At 48.2% G+C, this 7,630-nt stretch overlaps 1 protein-coding gene across 2 annotated transcripts in view; it reads right to left on the reverse strand.

Annotated features, from left to right (window-relative positions):
• PLEKHH1 (pleckstrin homology, MyTH4 and FERM domain containing H1) overlaps positions 1-5,538 on the reverse strand; it is a 53,236-nt gene extending 47,698 nt beyond the window's left edge. Inside the window, exons 1-2 of one of the 2 annotated variants that reach the window (XM_043919287.1) lie at positions 5,406-5,538; positions 5,066-5,241 (exon numbers count right to left, since the gene is read on the reverse strand). The gene's annotated coding sequence lies outside the window, so the exon portion shown is untranslated. Of the gene's footprint in view, positions 1-4,361; positions 4,857-5,065; positions 5,242-5,405 lie in introns of those variants that run through there. The other variant, XM_043919286.1, reaches the window with a different exon arrangement.
• Between the last annotated feature and the right edge of the window lie 2,092 nt (positions 5,539-7,630).

Genomic DNA, 7,630 nt, shown 5'->3' on the forward strand with positions numbered 1-7,630 from the left:
TTATTTCTCTCGTTACCCTCTCAATATCCCCGAGATGGAGGACAAGTGATATATAATTCACACTGAACAGGTGAGCAAACTTCCCACATCAGTGACTTGCTCAGGGACACAGAGGCAAGTAGTATCAGAGGTGGGCTAAGAATCCTGATCTCGCAACATCTAGAACTGTTCTCTTTCCATGAAGATGCTTCCATAGTGGCGGTACCAGGCTAGCCTAACGAAGATACAGCATTAATGTGCTGCGTTAGGTGGGGAAATGACAAAAGAGATGTGAGCTGGGGACAAACCCCAGCTCAATTGTTTGTTTCATGTTTTATCCTGGGAATCTTCAAACACACACAAGTCGGGAGGACAATACAATAAATCCCCATGTGCCATCCGGCCAGGTATAATGATCACCAACTCATAGTCGCTCTTGTGAAAGCTAGTTCTCGATTCCCACTAGCGCCCAGCATGCTGAATGACTTGGCAGGCAAGAGTCAAATGGTTGCCATGGCCTTGGCACCTGCTTTATAACTCCCTAAGGCTCCCAGCACCCTGGACTGACACAGCCACAGAGGTCAGCAGAGATATGCCTCAAGAGGCAGGGGCCATGGGTGGAAGGTGGTGAAAAGAGGCAAGAGGAAGTTGTTAGGTGACTTCAGTCTGTATTAGAGAAAACACAGACTTTACCTGGGATAGCTCTGGAAACTTTAGGGATATGGACCAGAAATGGACAAAATGTTGACAGTAAATTTAACTTAACCAACTTTTGTTAGGTGATTCCTATGTGTGAGGTTGGAGACACAAAGAACAAAGACCCTGCGGTTTGTGAGGTTTCAGGTCTATAGTCTGAATATCCTGGAACCTTCCTGCAAAGACGGCCAATCAGAGCAAGTGCCTAAAGGCACTGCAGGGGGCATCAGAAGATAACAGGGGCTACATTCTGGTGCAGTCTCCACTAGGCTCTCCTGGGTCACCACACTGTGGCTCACTCTCTGAGCGTGAGCACCTTCCATGATTCCCACTCACTAGCAGTGGGCTTCTGAAAGGGCTGTGCAGATGAGGCTGACCACCTGCCCAGCTCTCGGCAAGGAAAAGCTCTCTTTCTGGGGACGAAGCCGGAGGAAGGGTGAGTGCACACAGGGGCACAGCTCCCTCTGATCTGATCTCCCACTGTCATCTGATCAAGCCAACAACATGCATTTTTACCTCTTTTGGGTGCTGAGTGAGCATCCCATTTCACAATGGTGGGAGAGTCAGGAAAAGGTGAGCATGGTACAGACTTCTGGGACATAAATCCCAAAAGGGGCTAAGAGATCCAGGAATATAGCATCCCTCAGACAAAAACCAACAAAGAGAAATGGCAGAGTGTAGTACTTAAGATCCTGAGTTTTGGCACCAAACAGACCTGAGTTTGAATACTGACTCAAGAACGAACTGTGACCTTCAACCATCTGCTTGACTTCTCTGAACCTATTTGAAATTGAAGGCAATAATATTTGAAAGGAGCATAATAATATTTGTTCGAACCATGTGAAACTGTCAACACTTAACCATTTTTTTACTTTCAAAATTGGCAATTTCATAGGCCATACTATGTTGGATTTTTTTGAGAATCAAGGGAGAGATTATAATACAAAAGCCTGGCACACAGGAAGTACTCAATAAAAAACAGCTATTATCAACAAGCAAGAGGCAAACCAACAGTGCCCTGGGCATACCTGGAGATGTGCTCACCACCATGATCAGAGAACAGGTCAGAAGATTTTTAAAAATTCTTTTATCTCAGGACTTCCCTGACAGTCCAGTGGGTAAGACTCTGGGTTTCCAATGCAAGGGGCATGGGTTCGATATCTGGTCGGAGAACTAAGATCCCATATGCTGTGCATCGTGGCCAAATAAAAAAATTATTTACCTCTTTGTTTTTGAATACTAAGCAAAAGAGTATATGGTACAAAGTAAGGCTTCTTCCCACCCCTGAGCTCCAGGCATAGCTTTCCCCAGAGGCAACCACTGTTAGGAGGATTTGAGTCTTTCTGAGATGTTTCCTGCATATACAAGTGTCCATATGTATGTTGCACACACATACACACAAGCAAATGGTGGTACACTATACACACTGTACTTAATATAACTCAGAGAGCTTCCTATACGTGTGTATGTGTGTATGCATGCATGCTCACTCAGTCTGACTCTGCAACCCCATGGAATGCAGCCCACCAGGTTCCTCTGTCCATGGGATTTTCCCAGCAAGTACTGAGTGGATTGCCATTTCCTCCTCCAGGGGATCTTCCTGACTCAGGGATCAAACCCATGTCCCCTGCGTCTCCTGCATTGCAGGTGGATTCTTTACCACTGTGCCACCAGAGAAAAAGTGTGCATATATAATAATATATACCTGCCCCGTTCTTCCCTCATGCTTTTTAAGAGCTATATTGTATTCTCTTGTGTGGCTATTACATGATTTCATTTGAGTCCCCAATTGACAGACACTTGGGTTGTTATAAATCTTTCATAAAAACAATGCTGCAATGAATATTCAATGAATAGACATTATTTCATATTTCATTATTTCATACACATGTATGAAATACAGTTTATCTCAAAGATAAAGTCTCAGAAATGGAACTGGACCGCTGAGTGATGTACATTTTGCAATGGCCAAAGAGTTCCAACTGCTCTCCCCTGAGGCTATTCTAACTCATATTCCAGTCAGCAATAAGCACCAATTTCCCCACAGAGGTAGTCAGTTTTTAATTCGTTTTTGATGAAGGGTTTTTCATACATGTGTATGAAATAAGAGATCTGGGTTTGATCCCTGGGTCAGACAGATCCCCTGGAGAAGGAACTGGCAACCCACTCCAGTATTCTTGCCAGGAGAATCCCACGGACAGAGGAGCCTGGCAGGCTACAGTCCATGGGCTCCAAAAGAGTCAGACACGACGAAGCAATACACACACACACAGCCTCACAGAGAGAAGATGGGAACAGTATGGAGCACTCCTCTGCGAGCAGTGACCTCTTCCCATAGCTGATGCCTTCTGGAGAGGGCAGAAGGGGTGCCAGAGGCATTTTCTCAGCGCACTTGTTAGTTTCAATGAGTAACCCAGCTCTGAACAGGCCCCCTCAGCAGCCTGTGGAGAAGGAGAGCGGTGAACAGCGATGTAAATGCAGTTTAAGAGGCTTCCATTTGAGTCTTGCCTCCTCCACTTTTCAGTTATGTGACCTTGGGCAAGTCACTGTTTTTCTGAGTCCTAGTTTCCTCCTTTATAAAACGGAGATAATATCATGCAGAAACACTCAAAGTGATGTTCTATAAAGAGTTGAGTGAAGTTACCACAGACACAACGTCTGCAGCATAGAAGACAGTCCAAAAAGTTTAAGGAAGGAACAAACAACTTTTCCACTGAAATTGATATTAAAACGATCTTTCAAGCAGAAGTTTTAGCCAGAACTAAAGCTTTGTCCTGAAGTTTCATGAAGTGTATTCATAGTAAAAGCTTATTTATCCCCTGGCAGGAACAGATCCAGAGCTTCCCTGGTGGCCCAGTTGGTAAAGACTCTGCCTGGGATGCAGGAGACTTCCCGCAACACTTAGGTTCCATCCCTCGGTGGGTAAAGATTCCCCGGAGATGGAAATGGCAACCCAAACCAGTATTCTTGCCTGGGAAATCCTATGGACAGAAGAGCCTGGCAGGCTGCAGTCCATGGGGTCTCAAAAGAGTCGGACATGACTGAGCGACTAAACCACCAGAGACAGATCCAACAGAGAGCAGATCTACTCCCAAATGAGGGTCTTCATTGCCCCTGCCATGTCCATTAAGACCCCCTGCGCCCCGGTGACCGATTCCTCTCTAAGGCTCCTAGGACGCAAAGTTCCTGCTGTCATTTGGCGCCCGACTGGTTTTCTCTTCTGTTTGGCTGACCTGCCTCCATAAATCAAGCCTAATCCACCGGGACCCTAAGAGAACCACCCAGGAATCACAGAAGCGATAACCCGAGATGAGACCGGGAAGAAAGCGGGAGGACTTGAGAGCCTGCTAGAGCTCAGGCAACTCGGTGGAAAGCCTGCAGGTTCGCTCCGAGGGCCCTTCCCGGGGGCAACTGGATCGAGCCGGTCCCACACTCCGGATCCTCTCCAGGAACGCTACTCCTCTCCTGGCGGTGCCAGTTCCCCAAGCCCGACGCTCCGCTCCTAGCGCTCCTGGCTGCTAGGAGCTTGTTTCCAGGTAGGGAGGCACCTGCTCCGGAATCGCCCTCCGCCAGAGGCAGCGGATCCTGTCTCAGTCTAACCAAACACCCTCCCCGGCCAGCGAACCCTCACTTCCACCCCCGCGCCCACCCCATCTCTGCCCGCGGGGCTCCCGGGGGCCGCTCACCTCCAGCCAGATCCCGGGCGTCTCCGCTGCGCACCGGGCACACGGGCGCCCCCCGCGCGCGTCCGCCGCTGACCTTGCGTCGATCTCTCCCGAGTCCGCCGCCGCCGCCGGGTCTCCGCTCCCCGGCAGCAGGGGTCGGCGTGGGCGGGGCGGGCCGGGCTGGCCTGGGAGGTTTGCCCGCCCGCTGGCTGCACAAAAGCCGAGCCGACCTCGCAGCGCCCCATTCAATACTCCGCCGCGCCCCCTCCCCGCCCGCTCCTTAGAGGCAGAGCGCCAGGCTTGGCTCGCGGGGCGGCTCGCGGAGAGGCGCAGGAAATGACCTCAGCAGGCTCCAGCCTCCCTCCTCTCGGCACCGCCGGGCTCGTCCCTGGGGCGGCGGGGACGGCGGCGGGGTCCCGCGGGCCGAGACGTGTCCCGAGCTCCGGCCCCGAGCTCTCTGCAGAGGCCGAATCAGCGGCCACCTGGGGCGGCCGGGGCGCCCCAGCATCTCCTCAGCTCCCAACCAGCCTGAGACCCTCCCTGGATGGGGCTCAAGACCAGACCCTCCCCCGTCCCTCCCTAAAAGGAGATTCCCTCATTGGCCGAACAACTTGCAGGAACCGTCACGCCTGGATATTTGGAGCAGAAATCCTTATTTCAAAGAGTCTGTCCCATTGGGAGACCAAAGTTCTGATGTGTAATATGAAGGAAAAAACAAAACTCACCGCAGTCTAGAGGGTAACTTGCTTGCGTCCGTACGTCTGTATGTATGCATGCACGTATTATTTATTTTAAAGGAGCCGGCCGGCCGAGGAACCGGAAAGGCAAACAGGACGTCGCTTGCGCGGGCAGCTCACCGTGCACTCTTGCAGCCCCTGCACTCACCAACACAATCCTAAACCTGCGGGGGGGTGGGGGGGTGGAGTACTCAGGTTTTAGTTAGGTGGATATGGGGTAAAGACGATGAATATGAAGAATATTGCAGGGAAACTTCCACGTTTCAGAACAGCTTTCTTCCCCAATCCGGCAGGCTCTCAGGCTAGTTCTGAACACAGGCAGACTCACCAGAGTTTCTCCCAAGGGGCTTTGAAAGTTTCATTCCAGGTGGCGGTGCCCCCGGCTGCACCCCACGTTTGAATCTGAGTGTCTGGAGATTAGCCTGAAAAGTTGTGCAGTTAATAAGGCCTCCAAGTAAATCTCATGCACAACTTTGAGAGCCCAGATTCTGTGGAAAGCTGACTCATGTAGTTCAGGAGGCCAAGGGTGAAAGTTCAACAGGGTTACTGGGACTTCATGAGCTTACACATGGACTCATACCTCCTGAGGATTGGAGTAGATCAACCCCAAACTGTGTGTGGGAAACTGGCCTCTGTCCCCTTCAAGACTGGAAATATTGCTAAGGAAGCCCCAAAACAAGTCCTGTGGAGTTTGTCAAGGAGACTTCTTATGTTCATTCATGTGTGCATTCACTCACTTTGAATAGGTAATCATTCACATAGTATAAATTTGAATTATTAATAATACCAAAGGGCTAACAATGAATAGTAAGTCTCCTTCCTCACCTGTCCCTTGTCCCCTAGTCTGTGTGTATACGTGTGTGTGTGTACTCAGTCGTGTTTGACTCTTTGCAACCCCATGGACTGCAGCACACCAGGCTTCCCTGTCCTTGGCCATTTCCTGGAGCTTGCTCAAACTCATGTCCATTAAGTCGATGATGCCATCCAACCATCCCATCCTCTGTCATCCCCTTCTCCTCCTGCCTTCTGTCTTTCCCAGCATCAGAGTCTTTTCAAATGAGTTGGCTCTTCACATCAGGTGGCCAAAGTATTGAAGCTTCAGATTCAGCCTCAGTCCTTCCAGTGAATATTCAGGATTGATTTCCTTTCGGATTGACTGGTTTGATCTCCTTTCAGTCCAGGGCACTCTCAAGAGTCTTCTGCAACACCACAGTTCAAAAGCATCAATTCTTCGGCGCTTAGCCTTTTTTATGGTCCAACTCTCTTATCCATACATGATTACTGGAAAAACCATAGCTTTGACTATACGGGCCTTTGTCGGTAAAGTCATGTCTCTGCTTTTTAATAGGCTGTCTAGGTTGGTCATAACTTTCCTTCCAAGGAGTAAGCGTCTTTTAATTTCATGGCTACAGTCACCATCCACAGTGATTTTGGAACCCCAAAAAATAAAGTCTGTCACTGTTTCCACTGTTTCCCCATCTATTTGCCATGAAGTAATGGGACCAGATGCCATGATCTTAGTTTTCTGAATGCTGAGTTTTAAGCCAACTTTTTCTTTCTCTTCTTTTACTTTCATCAAAGGCTTTTTAGTTCCTCTTCACTTTCAGCCATAAGGGTGGTGTCATCTGCATATCTGAGGTTATTGATATTTCTTCTGGGCAATCTTGATTCCAGCTTGTGCTTCATCCAGCCCAGCATTTCTCATGATGTACTCTGCATATAAGTTAAATAAGCAGGGTGACAATATACAGCCTTGACATACTCCTTTTTCAACTTTGAACCAGTCTGTTGTTCCATGTTAGGTTCTAACTACTGGTTATTATTATACATCACCATTAAAAGATATTACGTAATTATTAATTATATTCATCACACTGTACATTTCATACTCATGACTCATTTATTTTGCAACTGGAAGTTTGTACCTCTTTATCTCCCTCACCTATTTCTTTCCGCTCCCCAATCTCCTCCCTCTGATAACCACCTGTTTGTTCTCTGTACCTATAAATCTGTTTGTTTTTTGTTATGTTTGTTCATTTGCCTTACTTTTTAAATGGTTCCCTAGCACGCCTAATGATGGATATTTAGAACATTTCCAGTCTTTGGCTATTATATACCTTGCTGCAGTGAATATCTCTATACCTATTTCTTGGTCCACATATGTGACTATCTTTATGGTTTAACACTTAGAAGTGGAATTGCTGGATGTAAACACAATGTGAATTTTAAATTTCAATAGATGCTGCGCACTGCCCTCAAAGGAGACTGTACCAACCAACACTTCTGTCGATGCATTTGAGTGATCCTTTGTTCCCTCCCACCCATAATGATGAAGTGATTTATCACAAAGCACAAAGCTTTTAGGAAGGGAGGATGAAATGAGTTAAACACATGGACGATTTTAAAACACTGCCAGCACACAGAAAGGCTCAATAAAAGTGTTAGATGACAGAGTCCCAGCCACACTCCCCTGCAAGACCTCCCCTTCTCTGGGCTCTGTCTCAATCCCTGCTCTGTAAACTTGGGTGAGTTCCTTAGTCTCTCTGGGACTCA

Source organism: Cervus elaphus, chromosome 12, assembly GCF_910594005.1.
Source record: "Cervus elaphus chromosome 12, mCerEla1.1, whole genome shotgun sequence".
Taxonomy (NCBI): domain Eukaryota; kingdom Metazoa; phylum Chordata; class Mammalia; order Artiodactyla; family Cervidae; genus Cervus; species Cervus elaphus.